The sequence below is a fragment of the Silene latifolia genome, chromosome 10, assembly GCF_048544455.1.
Source record: "Silene latifolia isolate original U9 population chromosome 10, ASM4854445v1, whole genome shotgun sequence".
NCBI lineage: Eukaryota > Viridiplantae > Streptophyta > Magnoliopsida > Caryophyllales > Caryophyllaceae > Silene > Silene latifolia.
In genome coordinates, this window is record NC_133535.1 from 142,919,110 (window position 1) to 142,944,542 (window position 25,433).

Below are 25,433 nucleotides of genomic sequence, written 5' to 3' on the forward strand. Positions count from 1 at the left end.
CGGTTAGCATTGTGTTGCGTAAGGATATATGAAATGAAAGGATGTTGTAGAGGGATAGAGAAGAGGGGTATGTAATGAACTTAAAGGAAGTTATATCGCGATGTGGATTTGTAGATAGTGGCTAAGTTTGGGAAGTTGGAATATCAAGGGGTGAGCCTAGTGTGTAATTCTTTGGACAAACAGTATGAAGTGAATTTTGGTTTCTAGAGATGCGAAAGGAAGATACGACTAATTGAAGAGTAACTGTTAGTGCGTGGACTTGATGGTGACAAGGGTGAGTGTGAAGCAAGATGAGCGATGATAAATGATAAGAAGAATGATAAGATATTGATATGAATTAATGGAATTAGAGTTGTGGAGCTATGAAAAATAAACAAATGACTAAAGAGTTAGGTAGAAAGAGAAAGGAGATGACTTATTATTTGGCATTATTGAGTAAAAGGAGGGAAAGAGGGATGGAAGTAAGTTAAGAGAATGTTGACCGGAGTTAAGGAGCATGAAGGTAGGAAATTATGAAATGTACGATATCCCCACTAGAGGGTGTGAGTTAATGGTTATATAGGAGAGCAGAACGACGTGTTAGCCGTGAGTTTCGAGGTATTAAGGGAATAAGAAGCTTGTGGAGTGTTGCAAGATCTAAGATTTTGGTGGAGAGTTAGGTAGCGATATGATAAAGGATAGACTTGGGAATAATGTTGAGGTATGTTTTGTTGATGGATTGGATGTTCGTATTTGGGATGATAACCAAAGAGAGGAAACAGATTGTTATATTAAGAAGTGATAGTAAGAGAGTAGTCACATGAAGGATGTTGGTGTCATAGTAGTGTCACTAGTGGCTGGGGATGATGTTACTTTGGGGAAGTTAGTTGTTCTAATGAGGTTGATTTTGTGGAGGTGGTTAGTATGTTTGGTTGTGAGGAAGTATAAGATGTGGATATACGAGGTGTTCGCTAGAAGTTGGGTACTGATGTTATGGCTACATTTGCCGGAGGGGTGATAATTGTGTGTAAGAGAAGATATGTTAGGAAGGGCACCTGAGTTAAGTCCGGATAAGAGATATTCATTGTCAAGTGGTAACTTACGTGATCAAGATTGACTAGTTGGATGTGATTACGGGTCTATGATATGTGTAAATGTTTGTGTGAGGTTCTAACCTCACAAGAAGTGGCATGGTGTGATAATTATAAAGTTGTTATATGAATGTTTTGTAATTTATGTTGGGTACGGTATACTAATGGAATAAGGTTCAAAAGGTAATAATTTGATTGATCTGGCATGGATAGTTAAAATTGTATGTGTATTGATGATACATGTTATTTCCGTGAAATGGTAAGGATGATGTTCATGAGATTCTTGTCAGTTTATTCCGTATAATATGTTGTGTTATAATCTAGTAAAACGGTTTTGAATGAGTTTTCTTGTTCGAAATGTCATACTGAGTCAGTGTTTATGGGAATTATATGTGATTGTGATGTTTATCGATGTGGTTGTTGTGCCTCGAGTAGTGATCCGGGCATGGTACTTCATGTTGTGATGCGGCCATTTTCGCACTGCGGTGCGGCTGTTGGTGACGGTGTTGCGATGCCGTCATCGGTTGTGGTGGAGTAGGCGGGATGATTATGATTCGAGTTTAGACAGTATATACCAGTTATACATAGATTGTTGTTTTGTTTGATGTTGCTCCCTGTGAGTTTCAGTTTGTGCAGATAGACAGTTGTCTTGTTTATTGATATTTTCTTTACCAGGTTAAGTTTGGGAATGAGGGTAGAGTATGATATGAAATAGAGTTGTATATGTTTTCGTTGTTGTCATGGTATAGTGATATTCTGTTGATGGGACACGTTTGTGAGAGATTGTTACAGTAATGTTGATCTTGTTCTAGATAAGGCTTTAGTAGACATGGTAATGGCAAGTGATTCGTAAAACATGTGTGGTAATGACCTGAAAGATGCAGGTGGTTCATAATCCTTGGTTGAGATAGTGAGTGTAGGGTGTTGGGGAATTAGTGTCATGTTAAGTTATGTATGAGTTTTGCGGTAATGAAGGAAAGAACTTGAGGATCTAGTGTGAGTGTACGTAACAAGTGTGGATCGTGAGTTATGCTTTTGGCGATAAGAGTTTTATATAGTTTATATAGAGAGGTATGTCGTGTTGCGGTAATGTGGAAGAGTTAGAGTGTTTGTTATGATCAGTATTGTGTGGTATTGGTTAGATGGAGTGCAGAATGAGTTGAGGTATGAGAACTGTTTAAGTAAGAGAGCCTTAGATATAGGAATAATAAGTGTTTAGATTATAGGCGGGTATCTTTCACACGTGGTGGTGATGAAGATAATAAGAGGTATAGCTAAGGATCTAGTATTAGTGAGTTACGAGGACGTAACATGTGTCTTAAGAGGAGTAGGATGCGGCAAAGAGCGTTTGAGGGTTGTGCATGTCGTAATATTATTGGACGTAGAGTGTTGGTGTAGCATAAGGAATGGAGTGTGAAAATTTTCGATAGTGTTGATAAAAGTGGATGATGATATTTATGAGTTCGAGAGTTTTGGCAGTTGGATGATGATGTTATGGGTGTGAGTAAACTTCGAGGACGAAGTTCCTTTTAAGAGTGGTAGAATGTAACATTCCGTTTTGATGGTTGATCTTCTTTTGTGGATTGTCTTGGTATTGAGTGCTATTGAGTGTTATGGAAGTGAGACAATATTGGAAACATTATTTTGTGGTTATTCGATAATGTTATGGAGTCAATATCGAGAGGATATGTTAGCTAGTAAGCGTGGTTAGTGGAGCTGGTGCTAGGTGTCCATGTTTTATAGGTTGGGTTGGAACTTCGGGGACGAAGTTATTTTTAAGGGGGGAAGATTGTAACACTACGGATTTTCATAAGCTAAATACTCGACCGAGTAGAGCCTACTCGGTCGAGTAGTGTCAAGAGTGTAGTCTGTTTGGGTTCTGCCGAGGAATACTCGGCCGAGTATAGTGAATACTCGACCGAGTAGAGGATACTCGGCCGAGTATACACTTTAATCGACCGAGTATCCGGTCTGACGGGTAATATTTCAGCGGTTTGATTTGGAGATGATTAGGATTATATTAAAACGTAAATCAGTTTCTAATTACACTGTTCCACAACATATCACTCAACGACGCTCTAATCTTCTCCAAATCTCTCCCTATGGTGTGGATCGTTCGTGAGTCTAGTTCATCTTTCCTTGTGTCGATTGTGTCGGTAAGCCTCTAATTTCGTAAGTTTCATTAATTGGTCTTTTAGGGTTTTGCCCTAATTTGTGATTTGGGGGAAAGAGATTTTGTGCGATGTGGTAATTGGGATTATATGTGATTATTGTATGTAGGTGACGGTGTCATGAAGAACTGCTATTGATTGCTTATGTGTGCTTGGATTGCGAAAAAGGTAGGGTTTCCCTACTCAGTTACTGTTAACTGATTTAAGACTGTGCTTGTGTTGTGATTGTTGTTATCTGCTGATCATCGGAGTATGGGTGTTGGTATGACGGTGGTGATGTGGTGGTGTTGTGACGGTTGTGGTGTTGTGACAGCTGTGATGCTGTGGCATTGTGTGATTGTGGTGGAGTCACTTGCGGGAGTGGCTTCACACCCTAGTTCGCCCTCCGTGGAACCCGTCACAGGAGGGGATGTGCACATTAAGGGACAGGGATTGTTAGTCGCTCGTTGATGAGCTGGACTTGGTGGGGATGGGCTGCGGTCACCCACTGGCGGAGTGGATTACCTGTTGCGATGGGTAATCTGGCAGGGCTACACACTTCGGTGTGTAGTCGGTTATTATGGAGAATAATCAGTCGGTTACATTGTTTGTTTGTCTTACATTGATTGAATGGTACTGACCCCGTTGTTGTTGTTTTGTAAAACCTGCGGTGATCCATTCGGGGATGGTGAGCAGACTTGACAGGTATTACATTTGGTGAGCTTGGGCGGTCATGGGGAAGTCGTCATCACCAGTTGTAGTATCACAGTCACGAGTCTTAGCTATGATTTTGTAGTTGTCCTCAGTTGTATACACTTTATTGGTTTTGGTTTGGATTTGGATTGTTGTAAACATTATACCTTACAGTACTTCTAATATATGTGTTTAGGACGGACGCTTTTGATATATACTAACCTCGGGCAACCGAGATGGTAACAGCCTTTCATGCTTGGGTAGTCCTGGTAAGGTACATTGGTATGAGGGGGTGTTACAATTTGAGTCTTGTATCATCTTCATGATATATCATTCTAGTTTGGTTTAGAATATAATCACCTTGATAATGGGCTATCCATACATCAAATCATGGTGTATAGTGTCACAAAAGTGAAACCTCTTTTGTATCTTAACAAGTTTATATTCTTATTTAGAGTTTATGCACTTAATAGTCATAATTAAGTACAACGATAAACCCAAAACTAGATTGATTACATAATGACTCTACCTCTCAACATCATTGTTGCTATTCGTCATATTCTAATCATCCAATGTATCAAGTACAATGACGTAAACCACCACCGGTTTCTAATATTGACGAAGTAGTACTAGCAAAATTTATGTCAATCAAATAAATAAAGAACTAAGTCTTATTAGATGTCCCACAACTAACTTGCTTATTCTTTAACAACTTGGGGTAGTTTCCTTTCTAGTGTCCAACATTTAAGACAATGGAAACTTTATCGGTCGGGATTGATATGTTTAGTATTGTCATTCTCAATAACGTTACTTTTAACATTACCTTGTATCAATTCCATTCTAATTTGACTTCTTGAACTTCGTTCTTTTCTTAACGGTTTAAGAGAATGCTCCCACTTATTTCAAAGAATCTTTACTTAGAGAAGCAAAGTTGAATCTTATGAAGACTATTCTTCAATTCAATCGTTTTAGTCTTAAAACTTTCATTGAAGTGGTTGCGTTATTTTGGTCAATTACGAATTCTGACAAATCTAATTACCAAAACAATTTATCGCTTCAAGGTACTTAATTCAAATAAGTATATGAAAAATAATCCATTGTAAGTAGATGTGTTAGTCAAGAATCAAAAACCTATTTGATAATGAATAACTTTTATCTATACTCTTCACATGAGATCCTTCCAATGGATAATTCGAGGTTTTTAGAAGAAAAATTAAATTTTGTCTTTAGTTACGATGTTTTAATGAAGCTTTGAATCAAAATCGAAATGATATCGTATATGAATTGTGGTAAAGAAATAGAACAATATGATAACGGAAAAAGGAAAACTTAACATTTATCGTTTTATTAATACCTGTAAATAACAAGTAAAGCATTTATATAGTGACCTCTACCCAACTATTATAAATGATTCCGAGATCCAAATTCATATTAACTTGGGCACGGGATAGCCGATGAAACCCTTATCAATATAACTCGGTGGACTAACTCTTTAATCGATTCTACTTTTAAAATTCTCGGTCGATAAAATTACTCTAATATTTATCTATAGCCCGGAACACATGCGACTACGGTCACGAATACTTCCGTTGAGGTCAATCCAAATTTCAAATAAATGTGTCCATGATCCAAATTCACATCAACTTGGGCACGGGATAGCCGATGAAACCCTCATCAACACGAATTCGGTGGATAGACATTTATCACCACTTCCCCTACGTAACAAGGTTTGTACCCCGGGATGGCCGAGTGCACTCCCTCGCGAAATAGGTTTTCATGGTTTCTACTTTTTGGTAAGGCTATGTCTCAATTGTTTATTTTTAGCGAGAGGTCATGTCAATTTATTATATATCACGTTTTAAGTGAACTAAAGCGGTGAACTACGATAATTGTAATTGACACGGTCGATAAACTCGATTAAAATGACAATGCATGTTTTAGTTAAGGCGATTTAGCGATGCATGCAACATATATATAAAATGCAAAGCATAAATTAAATCCTAGTATGGCCTTCCTAAAATAGAAAATCTAATTAACTATTACATATTCGGAAACCAACTTCATTGGTCCCTTGAACTTCAGTTTTGGCACGCATCTCGAGGTTACACCGTCTTTATGTATCGTCTTCCTTGAGTGACACCGTCTTCAAGGATCTCCGGAATAAATAAATTACATAACAAATTACATAATTTCCTATTATACATTTGTAATTAAAATAAAATAAATCTATTAAATTACAAAACGGTGATACGAGATCACAATAAATTACAACCGAATCGATATTCCCATACATTTCGGGTAATACCAATTAAAAACTAAGGCCATACTAAGTAAAATTACATAACTCAAAAATTACATAAAATAAAATTATGACAATAATAAATAAAATGCAGCATTATAATATGTAAGAACATGCCCAATTTTATGCTAAATCGCCTTTGAGGAGCCAATATCGTATATTTAACGGTTTTTACGGATTTGCGTGATTCAACCTTTTAAAATCACAATAAATTACATAAAATCATATTTATGCACAAGTTAATTACCCTAACCAACTTAGGACTCAAAATTAGTACCCACTAACTAATTGACTATAATTAACTTATATTTGTTAAAATTGTTCATTAATGGACCGAAAATTACAATAAAATGCTATAAACTTCAAATAAATCACAAAAATTTCAAATAAATTCAAAATTTGAAATTTGAACTCATGAACATTCTGGAAAAGTACCATGACACTCATAATGTTCAAAAACTTAGGTTAAAAGTTTTGAAATTTATCCGGAAAAACAATGTTGCGGTTTATCGGTTTTAACAAATATAATCATAAAAACATGGAAAAATTATATTTATCAACTTTTCAATTTTAGATCTGAGAAAATGTAATAAAATGCAACATGTGACGTTTTTCCTTAGTCATAGAGTATGTTTTAGCAATTATTCACTAATTAAGTCACTATTTATGCTATTTTTCATCAAAAATTCATAAATCATGCATAAAAACTTCAATATAGCCTATTATTTTACACACATCTTGTAAAATTTCATGTGACAACATACTAAATTTCTATGACCAGATTCGAAATTTATCTCATATTAACCTATTTTTCATCTAAATCCGATTTTTATCATGAAAAATCCATATTTCGAGCATAAGAACTCCAAAAATTATGAAAATTTACAGGTCATCTAAAAATAATATATGTGAAAACATATCCAAAAACCACTGTAAAATTCGAAGTTTAGCTAATTTTAGTCCGAAAATGACATTTTAATCATAAAATCACATTTTTAATGCCATTATTATATAAGATGAACAATAAAAATCCATAAATTAACCAAAATATCCTAAATACATTTTAGGATCAGAAACTTTAACATGCATAAATTATTTCGTGATATATCATAATAACACAAATTTACAAGTTTTATATGTTAATCGTATAACTCGGAAAAACTATAACCGATTTGCATGCAAACAACCAAGGCTCTCTGATACCGCTTGTTAGAAATCTATATCTCATTATTACAACATATTCATATATGTTCAAATTTATTTAGTCATAAAATAAATTACAAATCTTATGCATGCAAACTAAATAAGAAGAGATAAGAAAACGTCATTCTTACTATGAAGGTTTCAGTTTTATGGGCACCAACAAGATCTCCTTCTTGTTAGTTCTTGAGCTTTCCAATAATGGATGAACAAGATTCAAGTATAGAATCTCTCTCCAAAAGCATATACCCAAGGAAAACTCATAATAACTAATATTATTTTGATCTAGTAATAATATTAATCATACTTAAATTTGACACAAAAATGTTATTTTTGCTCTTGAAATTTCGGTTCAAGAGAGAGCTTTTGTGAGGTTTTATTTCTCTATAAATGTCATAAGATGTAGAGAGAATGGATAAATTCTTACACTAGAAAATTCTATGTAGAAAATGAATGAATAATAATAGATGAGGAAAAACCCTTGTCTATTCTAGGTGGAAACCGGTTGGAGGGGAAGGAGAGCCCAATGCATGGGCTAGTTTTACTACCCAAGAAAAACATAGGTATGCAAGGCTATGTGAGGTAGTAATCATAGTGTTTTCCACTTAAAATAAAAACACAATATTTCCACTAACTCCCTCCAATATTTCGGTACATGTCAATAAAATGGGAGGTCCATTTTATTTTGTCATTTGTCAATTTTGTCACATGTAACATGTTACATGACATGTCACAATGTAATGTATTTTTAACATATTAAAAATCAACATACTCATAAAATATGTCATTTACAAAATCGACTAGTAATTCGTAATTACTTGTACCAAAATGGTTTATCAATTATAAATCACAACATCTTGTATTTATAATAAATCATTCATTCAATCTCAATTCAATATCAATTGTTTCGTAAACAATAATTTTATCCAAGTAATAAAACAATTTGATTACTTAGACCGTATCTAATTTAATCGAATTACAATAAGACACGTTAACTTTACTCACAAAATCATCCGTCAATTTTAAGCAATTTAATTAACCCGTATCGGCATACGATTAATTAAATAATCAATTAAGAGTATTTCCCTATAGGCATGACCTAAGGGGATCAACTGATCACCACCGTCGCACGACAGTAATGTCAAACTCTAGTCAGCCAATCATTACCGATATGTGTGGACCAGTTGACAGTAAAATATTACTTCCCATGTGCATTCTCAAAATGAGATTTAAACATGTGATCATTATGATCGACAGTTGTGATCGCATTATTGTCGGAGGACACATATTCCAACAATTACTTGCTTGAAACTAATGTAATAAATTTTTTAAATACTTCTAACTATTGTATTAACTAACATATTTCGTATGTCATAATCTAAAAATTGACTCGTGCATTTTTTGCACGGGATTAAAACTAGTAAGGGTATGTAAAAATGTCATAGACTCATAGTTGCACATAAAAGAGTAATCTGTCTACTCGAGCATCACCCAAAAATAATTAGCTAATTATGAACTTATGGTATTATCTTCTCTTATTTGAAATTATAATCAACCAATCAAAATTCCCGAGCTTGATGAACCTACATCACGAAGATTTTGCAATTTAAAGTCGGGTTTAGATCTTTGGGATTTGTTTTTTGAAATAATTATTTGGTAGTTACTTAAAAGGGGTTTAAGATTGTGCTTTCTAGAAAAGAAATAAAATATAAATGAAAAACTTAAAAATTTGAAAAAGAGAATGATTAAGAGACATAAAACCATGTAAGTAGGTAATAGGTAAAAGGGTTTGTTTAAAGAAGATGAGGTTAAAAGGTGGGATTATTTTTGGATTATTAAAAGGTGGGATTGTTCTTGGAAGATAAGCTAAAGGTGGGATTATTCCCGTCAATTTTTCCTTAAAAATATCCAACTCAAGAAATAAAATATCCCGCTCCTGTAGCTTTACCCTTTAAAAAAATAGGATGCATATTTTTTTTTTTTTTTTTTTTTTTTTGATTAGGTAAGAAAACTAGATTGATCCTCTAGGGTAGGACCAACCTATCTCATCCTTTCGAATGAGGGAGGTAAGTTGAAGCCACCGGCTATCAAACCACCTCGAAAGAGTTGGACATGAATGTCCAACAGAAGCCATGAAGTCAGCAACCTTGTTGGCTTCACGAAAGCAATGTTTAATTATCACTTCATCGAAAAAATGAAGGTCTAATTTCACATCCTTGATAATACTAGAAATTTCCCACGGAATTTGCCAAGTACCTCGAATCGAGTTAATAACACATAAGTTATCACCCTCCACAATTAACTTTGAGATTCCTAAGTATTTAGCTGCTAAAATACCTTCTTTTAAAGCAAGTGCTTCCGCAACAAGGATACTATTGGATCCGCACATTTTTGCTCCCAACAAAACGACTTTACCATTGTGATCTCTTATAGAATATCCTAAAGCAGCTTTATTACCTTCTATTCTCGATCCGTCAAAATTTAGCTTTAGGAAACCGTTTGTAGGTTTTTCCCACCAAATCTCTTCCTTACTAGAATTGTTTCTAGCCGACTCTTCAACCTCGGGATTGTTGAGATCTTTAAATCTAGTCACATTCCATGTCTTAGTGCTATTATTACATAAAGTAATAAGTTTGCTGATACTTAAATTAACATTACTAAAGACAATATCATTTCTATGGAACCATGCATTCCACCAAATAAAAATAATCTTTATAAAGTCATCTTTTGGAATTAAATCCTTGAGATAATTAAGTTTCGTTAGAAAACTTTGACTTGTAATAGTGCCATAATTTGACAAAAACTCGTTGAAACTAATAATGTTCAGGTCTTGGATGACAGACCCAATCAAGGGACATTCGTAAAAGAAATGATCTTTGTTTTCAATAGGATTGTTGCACAGAACACAATGAGGTGGGACATCAATATGACTCTTGAGAAGTCTACTTTTTGTTGGAAGGCCGTCAACACAGACTTTCCAAAGAAAAAATTTCAATTTAGGAGGAATATTCAATTTCCAAATCCAATGAAATTCACATTTGTCAAGAGCTTGATCGAACAAACCTTGCGCTAACCAAGTTGCTGTTTTGGTAGAAAAATTTCCATCTACGGACAACCCCCAAATAAGGGTGTCTGGAATATCATTATGTGGCACTGAAATGTTAGTAATCTGATTAACAATATCGTTATTCACTAAACTGGATAATTTACAAATATCCCATTGCTTGTCAGAGGTTATGAAATCTTTAACCAAAAGATTAAGATCACGGTTATTATCATTATCAACCATACTGCTTGTAAGTGGGTGTGAAAAAACCCAATTATCAGACCAAAACTTAATGTTGCTACCATTACCTACCTGCCATCTCAGTCCTTTTCTAAATAGAGTCCGAAGACTCATTAGTTTACGCCATTGCCAAGAAGAGGCTGAATTAGGCTTATGATCAAAGAGTGAACAATTTCTCAAGTATTTTTTAGATACCACTTTGACCCATATTGTAATACTCCGTATTTATATGTCTTGGGGTACTCTATCGAGTAGCCCTTACTCTGTCGAGTAAGGGCAAGTTGCGGAATAAAATAGTTTCTGACCTGTTGGGTACTCGATCGAGTAGCTGGGGCACTCGATCGAGTGGGTGGGTACTCGATCGAGTACCTTGGGTACTCGATCGAGTGTCCGGTTTTACGGGGGAGTTTTCTCGGGTTTTGTTAATTACGCGATTAAGGTATTTAAACATATTCGTAATTGTTTTAAATCACTTTTTACAAAACCTAAAAACCTGTTTAAGAGAGAAAGCAACTAGTCTTCTTCCTAATCGCGTTCTTGACAATTCCCGGAGTTCAGACGGTCAGTTCGTATCGTAGTTCGCGTCGTTGGATTCCTTGCGTCGAGGGTAAGCTTTTAATATAATTTATATAATGTTTTGTTAAGATTGATGAAACCCTAATTTAGGAATTGGGGGTTTTTATGAGTAGTATTTGAATGGTAGCATCTATGTGTTGTATGGTAGGAGGAGAATTCGTAGAGGAGCCGTATTGATACAACTGTAGATACCGTCTGCGTGTTGTGCTTTCCAGGTAGGATTTCCTACTCAGTATTAGTCCCATAATGGGATGATTGTTGATGTGTTGAGATTGATTGTTTGATATAGTAATTGTATTGTGATTGTGATTGTGATTGTGATTGTTTGTCTATGGTTCTCGAGATGCGTTCTCGGGTGAGTGGAGTCACTTGCGGGAGTGGCTTCACGCCCTAGTTTCGCCCTTCGTGGAACCCGCCACGGAAGGGGATGTGCACATTAATGGGACGGGGTTATCGCTCGGTATGATGAGCGGGGCTTAGGTGGGAATGGTGCGGTCCCCCATCGGCGGGTCGGTCCAAAGTGGACGATCGGTGATTGAGATTGTTGGGATTGGTGTGGTTGTGTGTGTGTGTGACGGTTAAGGCATGTTTTATCTTATTGTTGATATATTGAATTGTGTGATTAGTATCGACCCGTTTAAATGTTTTAAAAACTGTGGTGATCCATTCGGGGTGGTGAGCGATTATTGAGCGGTATGATATGACGCGTATGGGATAGCCGGGATGAGTCATCACGTGGCGCTTAGAAGTCTTCCATTGTGTCGAGACGGTGTCTTATAGCTTTGATAGTTTTAGCAGTAGACCGTTTGAGAATGTTGTATTTCAGTTTATTAGTTTTGGTTTTGGTCATGTAATCACTTAAACTATTTACTTTTAAATATGTTTCTTTATTGTCTTATGAATATCATTGTCTCGGGTAACCGAGATGGTGACATCCTTATACCTGAGTGGTCCTGGTAAGGCACTTGGAGTATGGGGGTGTTACAAATGGTATCAGAGAGACGATCCTGAAACCTGTAACCAATGAATCCAATGAATATAGGGAGTCAATTAAAATGAATCTGGGGTAAAGGTTGTAGGAGCTAATGCAAAGACTTGGGAGACGTCCTAAAGTCGCGAACTCGCCCTATAATTTTGAACCGGTCACATGGGATATGAGTCGGAATCGCTATGTGTTTACCTTGTGCTTTGTGTACCTATGGAGTGATGTGTGGCATGAATCAGTGGATGTATGTATGTGGAGAATAGGGAATGTGTAGAAAAAATGGTGATAATGTGATTTCGTATGTTGTTGATTGAAAGCATGTTGCATGATAGTTGATTTACAATGTTGGTTGGAATTGTTAGAAAAGTGTATGAGAATGATGAGTAATGTGTTGGAAATAGATGAATTGATTGGAAAAGATGGAGTAGCAATTGCATAAGAATATGAATTTTGTGATTATGAATATGTTTAGGTGACGAAGTGTAATTGTAATGTTGTTGTATTAGTAACATGGGAATATGATTCGTAAGGTATGAGTATATTTTGTGTTGCGAAAAGTTATAAAATTAAAACATGTGGGTAATATGTGATTGGTAAGTTGAATGATATATGTGCATCGGGTTATTTGTTGCTTAAGTTTTGAAAATAGTAACATGTGGTTAGGGATACTGGTTTTGTGAGTATTGAGTTGTTTTGTTTACCATTGTTATCGTTTAAGTGTTTGAAAGAGAAAATCGAATAGTTATGTCGTCTAATTACAGCAAAGTTGTCTTTAAACTGTTATAACTTGAGATGCATAAATGATTTTAATGTGATTCCAATTGGAGGTGATAGCTTGTCCTTTTAAGATTCTAACGATAGGTCACACGCCCAAATTGACAAAGAAATGAGTGAGTTATGACTGTTTTACGAAAACTGGACGGTGCTGAGAATTGGGGTACTCGATCGAGTAACTAGGATACTCGATCGAGTAGGGTGGTACTCGATCGAGTAGCCTTGGGTACTCGATCGAGTAGCCCTGGTAATTTGTTTACGTGCTTCTGATCTTCACCTACTCGACCGAGTAAGTCACTTACTCGATCGAGTGGCCTGTACTCGATCTAGTGACCCCTGTTTTGGGTCATATGCTTATCTTTTGACTTCGTTGCATATTATGTTTAATTCAAAGGCGTCATTTTGCTTCTTTATGCATTGTTTTACATGTATGTTGGTCTTGACGCGTAAGTTACCCAATTTTGTGATGTAAAGAGTGGCACCTATGATGAGTATGAGTTCGGTGGGGAGGACATGATTTATATGTGTTGGGATTGGTAAGACTTAATTGAGGCATAGAGCATGTTGTGTGAGACGAGATGAGTGACATGATTGTATGTTGAGTAATGAAAATGTAAGTGAATGTGAGCAAGGCATGATGTAAGTTTAAGGAACGTGAGAATGAAAAGAGTGAAAGAAAGGATGTGGATAGTAGCAACCTGAGATGTATAATAAATTATGGAGGGAGATGGTTAGAAATAGTGTTGAGTAAGAACATATGTAATGAAAGGTCGTTTGGAAATAGTGGTATATAGCGAACTTAATGGAGGCATGTCGCGACGTAGATTTGCAGATAGTGAGTGAGATTGGGTGATTTGGTTCATTAAGAGGTGAAACTAATGTGTGACTTCCTTGGGCAATTAATGGTATGAAATAAATTTGGATTTCTAGAGAGGTACAAAGGAGATGCAATTGTTTGAACAGTGAACGTTGATTTTATGGATAAATTAGTGGCAAGGGTGAGTGATAGCATAATAAGAGGATATCTATGGTAAGGAAGTGGGAGATGATATCGATATAAAATAATGAGATGTGAGTTCTTGAACAATGAGAAGGTAACCGGAGCACTAGAGAGTTAGATAGAAATAATGAAGAGTTGAGTTAATAAGGGATTTTGTCAAGGGCAAAAGAAAAGAATGAGGGGAATAAAACTAAGGAAATGTCCACCGAGGTTATGTGATATAAAAGTAAGGAATCGTCGAGATGTATGATGCTATCATGAGGATTTGAGTTTACGATTATATAGAAGTTCCGAAACAACATGATTAGTTTTGAGTTTTGAGGAATTAAGGAAAGCAAGAAGTTGGTAGAATACCTGCATGATATGAGATTTTGGTGGAGAGTTAGATGACAATACAAATAAGATAGTATTGGGAATAATGTTGAGGTAATTTTGTTGATGGGTTTGTTGTTCGTTGTTTGGGATGTTAACCTAAGATAGGAAAGAAATCGTGATGTTTAGAGATGAGTGAAAAGGGTTCAATGTCCGGATAGTGGTAGTGTTATGGTTTTTGACTAATGGTTAAGAGTGACGGTATGTTAGAGAGATGGTAATTCTAAAGAGGCTGATTTTGTAGAGACTGAATTGATAAGTATGGTTGTGAGGAAGTATAAGACATAGTCTTGGGAGGCGGTTTCTCATAGTGAGTGTTAGCTATATGGTTATGTATGGCAGAAGGTGTTGGGCATGCGAATGGAAGAATGAGATGAGGGGCATGCGAGTTAAGCTCGGGTGACAGGTAACCTTTGTCGAGTGGTAACTTACGTGATCGGATTGATTGGTTGGATGTGATTATGGGTCTATGTTATATATAAATGTTTGTGTGAGGTTCTGACCTCACAAGAAGTGGTATGGTGTGATAATTTTAAAGTTGTTATATGATTGTTTTGTAATTTATGTTGGGTACGGTATACTAATTGAATGATATCCAAAAGGGTAATAATTTGATTAATTTAACATGGCTAGTTATAATTTTGTGTGTATTAATAACACGTGTGTATTCCGTGAAATGGTAGAGATGATGTTCATGAAATGCTTATCTGTTTATCCATATCATATGTTGCGTGGTGATTTAATAAGTGGATTTGAGTAAGTTTTTCTTGTCGAGAAATTATTCTCGAGTCGGTATTTATGGGAGTTGTATGCAATCGTGATGACTATCGATGTGGTTGTGGTGCCTCGGGTGGTGATCCGAGCACGATATTTAGTGTTGTGATGCGGGTATTTTCGCATCATGCGGTGTGATTTGTTGGTGGCGGTGTTGTGATGCCGTCACCGGTTGTGGTGGAGTAGGCAGGATGATTATGATTCGAGTTTCGAAAGTACATAGCAGTTATACATAGATTGTTGTTTTGTTTGATATTGTTCCCTGCGAGTTTCAGTTTGTGTAGATAGACAGTTGTCTTGTTTATGGATGTTTTCTTTACCTGGTTAGGTTGGGAATGAGGGCAGAGTATGATATACATAGAGTTGTATATGTTTTCGTTGTTGTCATAGTATAGTGACATTCTGTTAATGGGACACGGTTGTGAGAGGTTGTTACAATAATTATGATCTTGTTCTAGTTAAGGTTTCAGTAGACATGGTAATGGCAAGTGAGTCGTAGAACATGTGTGGTAATGACCCGAAAGATGCAGGTGGTTCATAATCTTTTGTTGAGACAGTGAGTGTAGGGTATTGGGAATTAGTGTCATGTTAAGTTGTGTATGAGTTTTGCGGTAATGGAAGAAAGAACTGGAGGATCTAGTGTGCGTGTACGTAACGAGTGTGGATCGTGAGTTATGCTTCTGGGAGATAAGTGCCTTACATAGAGAGGTATGTTGTTTTGCAGTAATAATGAAGAGTTGGTATGGTGATTTTGCTACGAGTTTTATGGTATAGGTTAGGTGGTATGCCAAATGAGTTGAGTTATGAGAAATGTTTAAGTAAGAGAGTCTTGGATATATGCATGGTGAGTGTTTGGTTTATAGACGGTTATCTTTGACATGTGGTGGTAAAGAGGGGAATGAAAAGATATATCTAGGATTTAGTATTAGTGAGTTACGAGGACGTAACATTTGTCTTAAGAGGAGTAGATGCGATAAAAGAGAGTTTCATGGTGGTGCATGTTGTAATATAATTGGAAGTAGAGTGTTAGCGTAGCGTGAAGGAGGGATTTGTTTTGTGGATGATACTTATAAAAGGCCATGGCCGTGCTTGTAGTAGCGTGATGTTTAGGAGTGTGAGAATATTTCACTAGTGTTGACAGTTGGATGATGAGGTTATGAGTGTGAGTAAACTTCGAGGACGAAGTTCCTTTTAAGGGTGGTAGAATGTAACATTCCGTTTGATGTCTATGAGTGTCTTGATTTTAGATTTGATAGTTGATGATATTATGGAGCTAGCAGCATTAGAGGATGGTAATTGATTATGTATGGAGTTGGTGTCGTGAGAAATATATATATGTGGTAGATACGATATAGTGATCATGTTGTGGAAGTAAACATAGTTGGTAGAGTGGGGGTTAAGAGTTCATGTTCTATGTTCGGTCGAGTTCTTGAGTCCTTAGCTAAGTTGTTGTGTCTTGGTCGAGTCAGTATGGTTGATTTTAGTAGTGGTTTGAACTTCGGGGACGAAGTTCCTTTTAAGGAGGGAAGACTGTAATACTCCGTATTTATATGTCTTGGGGTACTCTATCGAGTAGCCCTTACTCTGTCGAGTAAGGGCAAGTTGCCGAATAAAATAGTTTCTGACCTGTTGGGTACTCGATCGAGTAGCTGGGGCACTCGATCGAGTGGGTGGGTACTCGATCGAGTACCTTGGGTACTCGATCGAGTGTCCGGTTTTACGGGGGAGTTTTCTCGGGTTTTGTTAATTACGCGATTAAGGTATTTAAACATATTCGTAATTGTTTTAAATCACTTTTTACAAAACCTAAAAACCTGTTTAAGAGAGAAAGCAACTAGTCTTCTTCCTAATCGCGTTCTTGACAATTCCCGGAGTTCAGACGGTCAGTTCGTATCGTAGTTCGCGTCGTTGGATTCCTTGCGTCGAGGGTAAGCTTTTAATATAATTTATATAATGTTTTGTTAAGATTGATGAAACCCTAATTTAGGAATTGGGGGTTTTTATGAGTAGTATTTGAATGGTAGCATCTATGTGTTGTATGGTAGGAGGAGAATTCGTAGAGGAGCCGTATTGATACAGCTGTAGATACCGTCTGCGTGTTGTGCTTTCCAGGTAGGATTTCCTACTCAGTATTAGTCCCATAATGGGATGATTGTTGATGTGTTGAGATTGATTGTTTGATATAGTAATTGTATTGTGACGGCTGTGATTGTGATTGTGATTGGTTGTCTATGGTTCTCGAGATGCGTTCTCGGCTGAGTGGAGTCACTTGCGGGAGTGGCTTCACGCCCTAGTTTCGCCCTTCGTGGAACCCGCCACGGAAGGGGATGTGCACATTAATGGGACAGGGTTATCGCTCGGTATGATGAGCGGGGCTTAGGTGGGAATGGTCTGCGGTCCCCCATCGGGCGGGTGGTCCAAAGGTGGACGATCGGTGATTGAGATTGTTGGGATTGGTGTGGTTGTGTGTGTGTGTGACGGTTAAGTCATCTTTATCTTATTGTTGATATATTGAATTGTGTGATTAGTACTCGACCCGTTTAAATGTTTTAAAAACTGGTGATCCATTCGGGGTGGTGAGCGATTATTGAGCGGTATGATATGACGCGTATGGGATAGCCGGGATGAGTCATCACGTGGCGCTTAGAAGTCTTCATTTGTGTCGACGGTGTCTTATAGCTTTGATAGTTTTAGCAAAGAGACCGTTTGAGAATGTTGTATTTCAGTTTATTAGTTTTGGTTTTGGTCATGTAATCACTTAAACTATTTACTTTTAAATATGTTTCTTTATTGTCTTATGAATATCATTGTCTCGGGTAACCGAGATGGTGACATCCTTATACCTGAGTGGTCCTGGTAAGGCACTTGGAGTATGGGGGTGTTACACATATACTTTCCTTATCCATAAGAATTTTCCATAAAAGTTTCATTTGAAGAGCTTTATTAGCTGCTTCAGAAGATTTAATTCCTAAACCACCAACCGACTTTGGTAAACAAACTTTATGCCAACCAACCAAATTAGGAGAACGCTGAGAAGGACTCTTATTCCAAAGAAAGTCTCTATTAATTTTATCTAATTTATTATGGATCGATGAAGGGAAGAGGAAGCTTTGCATCTGAAAAGTTCCCTTCGCGGCTAAATTAGCATTGACAAGAACTAGTCTACCTGCTTGAGATAGCGAATTCGCTTTCCATTTCGATAATTGAGTGCAAGAAGATTGAATAATGTTCTCGAAAGTATTTTTAGTCACTCTGCTATCAATTATAGGACATCCTAAATACTTACCCAAATGAGCTTCCTCGTTCATATGAAGAATGCCTCTAAAGGATTCACGAAGAGAACGCTCAATATTTCTAGTGCATTGAAAAGTGGATTTGTCAAAATTAACAAATTGTCCGGAAATCGTGCAAAATTTATCTAAAATAGACTTAATAGTTCTACAACTCTGGTTAGAGGCTTTAGCGAAAATGATAGTGTCATCCGCAAAAGTGAGAAACGGAATTTTCTCCACCCCGGATCCAATTCTAATACCAATATCACTAGAGCTAACATCACTATTTTTTTGTAGAGATCTTGCTAAAATCTCGGCGCACATAATAAATATATATGGCGAAAGTGGATCTCCTTGTCGAATACCTCGAGTGGGTCTAAAAACGTCTCCCGGTGTTCCATTTACTAACACTGAGTAAGAAACAGTGTTTATACATGCCATAATCCATGAAATCCACTTAGCATTAAAACCCATTTGCTTAAAAGTTTCCTCGATAAAATTCCATTCTAGTATGTCGTATGCTTTCTCCATATCAAGTTTGATTGCAATCCAGCCTCCTTTGCCTTTTTTACGTTTAAAGGAGTTGAAAATCTCGTGCGCTAAAAGAATATTATCTTGAATGAATCTATTAGGTGTAAAAGCACCTTGAAACGGGTGTATAATCTTATGCAATACACTTCGAAGACGATTAGTCAAGATTTTTGCAATAATTTTATAAATTGTTGAACAAAGACTAATCGGGCGAAAATGGTTTGCTGTTTGAGGATTTTCAATTTTAGGAATCAAAGCTATGAAAGTATGATTTATTTCTTTTAGTAATTTTTCAGAATGGAAAAATGCTAAGACTGCATTAGTGACGGAATTTCCTACAATATCCCAATATTTTTGAAAAAACTCAGCAGGAAATCCATCGGGACCTGGGCATTTATCTGCGGCTAAACTAAACACAGTTTGTTTAACCTCTTCCCTACTAATATTACCTGTAAGAAATCATTATCTTAAATCCTTAATTAATCCACAAATAGACTTAAAATCCTCATTCTTGTCGAAATTACAAAGATGATTTTTCGCAAACCTAAGATTAAACTCCTCGGATATTTCTTGCTTAATGAGGTTTTGATCAGTAATACAAGCACCATTCTTATTTATAAACTGTTTAATACCATTTCTACTACGTCTAATCGTGGCATGAGTTTGAAAAAACTTGGTATTATTATCTCCAAAATTAGCTTTGTTTATACGAGCTTTTTGTTGCCAGTAAACACGTTTATAGTCAAGGAGTGCATCACGCTTTTTCAACCATCTTAATTGTGCGACTTCTAAATTGGTACTATGAGATGTGCCTAGTTGATTTTGTATATTTTCTAACTTTTTTTCTGCAATTGAAAGTTGTCTAAAAATATTTCCAAAAGTAGACTGATTCCATTTCTTAGCTTTTTGTTTTAGCAATTTGCATTTTTGGGAGAGACAGAACATATAAGATCCCTGAAACTGGTATTGCCAACAACTTTTAACCATTTTACTGAAATCATTTCGGAGAGTCCACCTGAGTTCAAATCGAAAAGGAGAGGCTTTTTTATGAACTCGGTCGTGAAACTTCACAGAGATAGAATGCCTAAATCTTCTAAATTTTCAAAAATAATGCACATACCGACGACTTTTGAGCTCATTTCTAATGTGTTGGAATATAGCATCTTTTGATAATCGGGTTAGGTTCTGGTCACCGTTTGATCCATTATCAAGAAATTCGACAATCAAAAAAGGACTGCTTTGGACGACAATTGATCAATTACCACACAGAAGCTAGCTCACTTTGCACGGTAATGGACTCAGGCGGGAATAATATGATCGAAAACCCTAATATATCTTTGAATGGAATGAACCACAGATCACAAACATTTACGAATCAGTTGAACAAAAAGCGAAACATAAGATAAAACAGATTGGTTACATTTACTAGTGTAATACTTTGTGCCACACATAAAGACCCAAAAGATACCATCACCTGTCAAAGGCAGGAACAACAAAGTATTACAGAAACGCATAGAGTATAAGCTCAGGCTGCAAAAACCATTCCCAGAGAACTTTTGAATTCAATATAGTCTCAAAATTATCTATAAACTAAATTCCAATTGTTCATCAGGAAGTATATGCTGCACATTCATGAGACACTGCACCACATCGAAATAACAGAAATATAACCAGTTAATCCCATCCATTGTCGTGAAATGAGCTGTCTGTTTTTTATTCCTGTAATAGCAATCGCCGGAGGTAATTTTGGGCGAAATTTTCTCACAATTCAGACTAGAGAGGTCAAACTATGTTAATTTAGACAAATAATTTCCCATGTGATATTTTTTGACCATTTTTTCTCACCTGTTCATGTATTTAGACATTAAAGGTCAAAATCGAACAATTATTACCAGAAAAGTCGTTCAAGTTATGGAGCGCTATCAACAAACCTTGTATTAATTCATAAAATTATGCAGAATATATCACATTAATATTGCTAGTGGTCAATTAAACTACATCATTGAAAAATATGATTTATAAAAAAGTAAATATATCAACAAACTACTTGTACGTCCTGCAGTTGAGAAAATACTCATCATAAGCTCAGCTGATTTCGAGAATAAGGCTTTCGGCAGTTAACTATGGAGTAATTACTCAAACCTTGAGGCGAGGATTAATGAGGATCACTGGACGGCTCCCTGCAGCATTTGTCATAGCTCTCAATTCCTGAAACACATAACTGTTGGAAAATATAGAATGCACTGACCCTTACCTGTCAGGACGAAATAAGGAATAAGGTTTCTACAAATTCATAATTTGAAGGCAGGAAAGTTTAGAATTCAGTGGTTTTAACGGAAGAAACTAACCAATAATGCACTTACCTTGAGCCTCGTTCTTCCGTCTTCTAAAGCTCTTTGTGTGGCTTGCAGCACATCATCAAAGAAATATTTCCTGATTTCTCTAGAATGTGGAATGTTATTTATTGAATTCTTCTGAACTTATCCTACAAAAAATCCCCAATTGAGTTAGACATGGAGTAACACAAAAGCTAAAACAATGAACTAGCTTAAATATTATTAATTCATGATGGGGTTGGAGGGTAAGATCAGAACTGCGAGGAATTGCAAAAATGGTAGGGTAACGAATTCTTTACGGAAATAACGATGTAGAGGCCTCAAATGCATCTTCAGGACATAAGAATGAAAATACTAGGAAGCATCATCAATGAAGTTACGACAGCCAGATTAAGCATGATCGTTCTAACAATGACAAATCCTATGATTTATGTCTACAATAATTGTGACGTATGCTGGTATTGATCACAAAATACATACAGAAGAAAAGAGTCCTTCAAAAATTTGAGGTTCTTTCGGGAATTAGCAGCCTTTACTTTCTCTCCACCTCATTTTTATTGGTCAGCATCAGTTGGGTATGTGTACAAGGGAGATGCAATAACACACAGCAGCATACCTTATCCTCGGTGTCATCTGGACGAGTTATGAGCCTTTGTTTGATTTCCTCAGTTGAAGGAGGGAAACTATTTACATGGTATATCTTTCCTGTCATTGGATCAAGCCGTCGGCCAACACATCTCTCGATCAGTACTTAATCAGGAATCTGGGTGTCAGGAATCGTATCAGTGTAAAATTTCTCATACATAATGCCATACAAACATATGAAGAACCAAAATTCAAAATATTAAAGGACTAGGAGAATGAAGGGTATGGACTAGAGAGTGTTTTCCTTGTCACCTTAGGTTAGCATGAGTCTGCCGATGAACAGTGAACTTGAAGAATGCAATATCCTATGACAGAGAGGAACAGAAGAAACAGGGAGAGCGAAAGATGGCAAGGATTTGTACAAGGAGAGATGGACACTGTTGTCGAGCCAGAACCGCAGGAAAGAGATGAGGACGAGGATGATGACAACGACAGGTTGGCCTTGGACAGTATCATAGTTATCAGTCAGTCAACGTCAAACCTCAGCTGGGATTAGCAAACAGCAATGGCGTGCTTCTTTTTTATTTTTTAAATAATAGTAATAATAATAGAAAAGAAAAAAAAAACGACAGGGGAAAGATATGATCGGGAGTGGCTGAAATTAACTGAATAACAAACCCCACATATAATGATAAGTTGGCAGTAGACAAAACAGTTAATCAGGATTCAGGCCGAAGGATCGTTCTCATTCCATAAACACCCTTCATTTTAAATAATAATCTGTGTAGGCGAACAACATTAACAAGTTTATTTACGTAACATCACGTGTCGATATCCACCCTTGAAAGATTAATGTTTCGTGATCATGTCTACCACGCTTCCTGATTTTTACAGTCAGGGACAACAAGAACATGGGAAAGTTCCTATACAGGCGATGCGTTCAACTTCAATTAAAGTGGTGGTGCTTTACTCATCCTTCACCGTTAGTAGCCACTAGCCAGCCACGGTGAAGGGTTGATTTACCAACCACTTTTACTCCAGTTGCCTTCTAATGCTTACAGCATGCGCGGAGGAGCTAGTAGTCATTCTAAAATTTTAATTCCTTTTTATCTAAAATACAGGACCTCCAAGGCTCAGCAAACATGTTGAAAGACTTATCATTTCTCCCCTACACTGTTGGTGATTTAAGAGTAATTACCGGTTCATTTGGCGTAATTAAGATTGGTTCATAGATGGGTAATTTCTAAATAATGTAATGCGAGTTCGGGAAGTACGGAGTGTACACTCGCTTAATTATTTACGGGATTACGGTATAGTTTTCGGTTCGAATAACTATGAAGGAGGTCTCACTACTCGGATTTTTAATTAATTGTATCCGAATTTACAAGAGTTGAACTCTTCGTAAATACATCTCCCTATACCCTGTTTTGTCATTATAAATAGACAAAGGGATGAGAAGAAAATGTCACGAGAAAAATAATTATCTTCTTCTCCATCATGTAATCGACATAACATTCTACAACAAAATACTTCTATATTATGTCTATGTTTTTGTGCCAAAAATCGAGAAAGACACCGTCTTATCTCAAAGAGAAAGTTCGATTATACCCGAGAGACTGTTAAGGGTCGAATTATTCTATTAGGAAAGCAAGAGTCGATTCGGTGCGGTTTTATTGTCAATTCCTGTTCGTTCATACTCAATATCTAACAATCTAATAGAATAATTACGAAATCTAATTCGATGATGAATGCTAAGGAAATGACAATGAATGGATATTCACGGTTTGCAATGACGTTGGAATCAAGTGGTGTGCGAGGTTTGTGAATTTAGTTTTGAGAAAGCAATTTGTGTTTAATTATAAGAATAGGCGTGCAGTTCTGTTTTATGAGAACGATTATAGATTAAAGCGGTTGATACCGGATTAGTAAGGCAATAGGATCGGAATATAGAGAATTAGAGATATATGACCGCTGCGGGTCAAAGAATTGGCTCTGTCATCAATCGTTGAAAAAGGACATTGTGCATAAAAACAGATAATGAGATAAGTGCTTCTCACTTTTATATGTGCTTTTTATATATTGATTTGTGTACATGAGTACTTATATGTTGTCCACATTTTTTTTGGTGTTTGATTACATTGGATTTTGTTGATAACGGATAAAAGTATTCATTAAATATTCCCGTAATCGATAATTTAGTAAGCATCTATTGCAATGATGATCTAATTGAATTGATTATTCTGTTCACAAATGATTTATTTGCTTACACAAAATCTTCTTTTTAAGATGAGGTATCCGTCTCAAATCTTAAGACGGGCAATTGGGCAACTGTCGGCGAGAAATAATTGATGTCGGAAGCAACCGATTTGTGTTGTCGAATGTGTAAGTGGTAAGTATGTGAGGGGCCTAAATTATCGATGCCTCCATAATGGGATGTACACTATGGAGCATGGATGATGATGTTTATTCTCCGGTTTTGCTCTGTTGCCATGGGTATGGTGAAACAAGGCATTAAACACCACAAAATGATAAGTTGATTGTTTATCATATTTGATACTGTTGTGATGTTTTGGGTACGTATTTTTTTTTGCAAGAAAAGCAAATGTCACTTTTCACAGTTTGTTTTGCATATTTAGAAACGTTTGTGGAGTACTAATATCACCATGTTTTCATTATCTCGTATGGTTATTATCCAGTGGAATTTAATGCATGAACACTTGTTTTCTTTTCATAAATGTTTTATGTGGCTTTATTACTATTGACTTTGATGCACAATTATCACATCTTTATCATGGTCGATAGTGACACATTTATATTAAGATGGTGGTGATGAATTGATGATCATTTTAAGTATAGTTTTGCATTAGTTTAATGTAATTTTGGTGTAACCATCACGGTTACTATTGTTTTAATTACAATATAGTGGTGATTGATTTTAACCACATGACCTGCATATTTGAATGTTATATTATTATCAAATTTGGGATATCTGCTCATTTAATGTGATGATGCCTTTGATAGCCGTGATATGTGTACACTTTGTTTTACATTACTGGTTGCTATTGGAATTTTTCTGATTTATATAACAAAGCGTCTTTAACTTTGTGACATGGTACGCTAATCCCATCATAAGTTCAAGACTCTCACAAAAAGAAGAGGACAAGGTGGGCACTTACGTACTTCCCCACTCACCTTTCATAGGTATTTTGTGAGAGGAAACGGTATCCGTCACAAGCTTGTGACGGATATCGCCGTCTTCAATGAGATTTTGTGTTTATATAATGGCGCAGGATAAATTTGTAGCATTTTTGTTATTATGTAAGCGTGTGATTATATACGGATTGCATTGTTAACCATCTCTTTAGAAACATGCTTTGTTATATGACAAATTTTGTCTATGGCTTTAAATGACTTACTTTCATGTTGAAACATGAATTTTAAGGGGTTTTATTAGTTTCAAACTTTGATAAAGTTGATTATTGAACATGAATGGTGTATGTCATGTTGAATATGTTTTTAACATATATATT

At 36.2% G+C, this 25,433-nt stretch overlaps 1 long non-coding RNA gene across 3 annotated transcripts; it reads right to left on the reverse strand.

Moving 5' to 3' along the window:
• Positions 1–20,126: 20,126 nt before the first annotated feature.
• On the reverse strand, positions 20,127–22,578 carry LOC141609267 (uncharacterized). Of its 3 annotated transcripts, none has more exons than XR_012527330.1 (4): positions 22,216–22,578; positions 21,935–22,081; positions 21,125–21,467; positions 20,127–20,456 (listed from the first exon to the last, which is right to left on the reverse strand). It is a non-coding gene; the product is annotated as an uncharacterized LOC141609267 (long non-coding RNA). The 3 variants fall into 3 exon arrangements; XR_012527329.1 differs by having other exon boundaries at positions 20,127–21,236; positions 21,346–21,467; positions 22,216–22,568; XR_012527328.1 differs by having other exon boundaries at positions 20,127–21,467; positions 22,216–22,560.
• Positions 22,579–25,433: the final 2,855 nt, after the last annotated feature.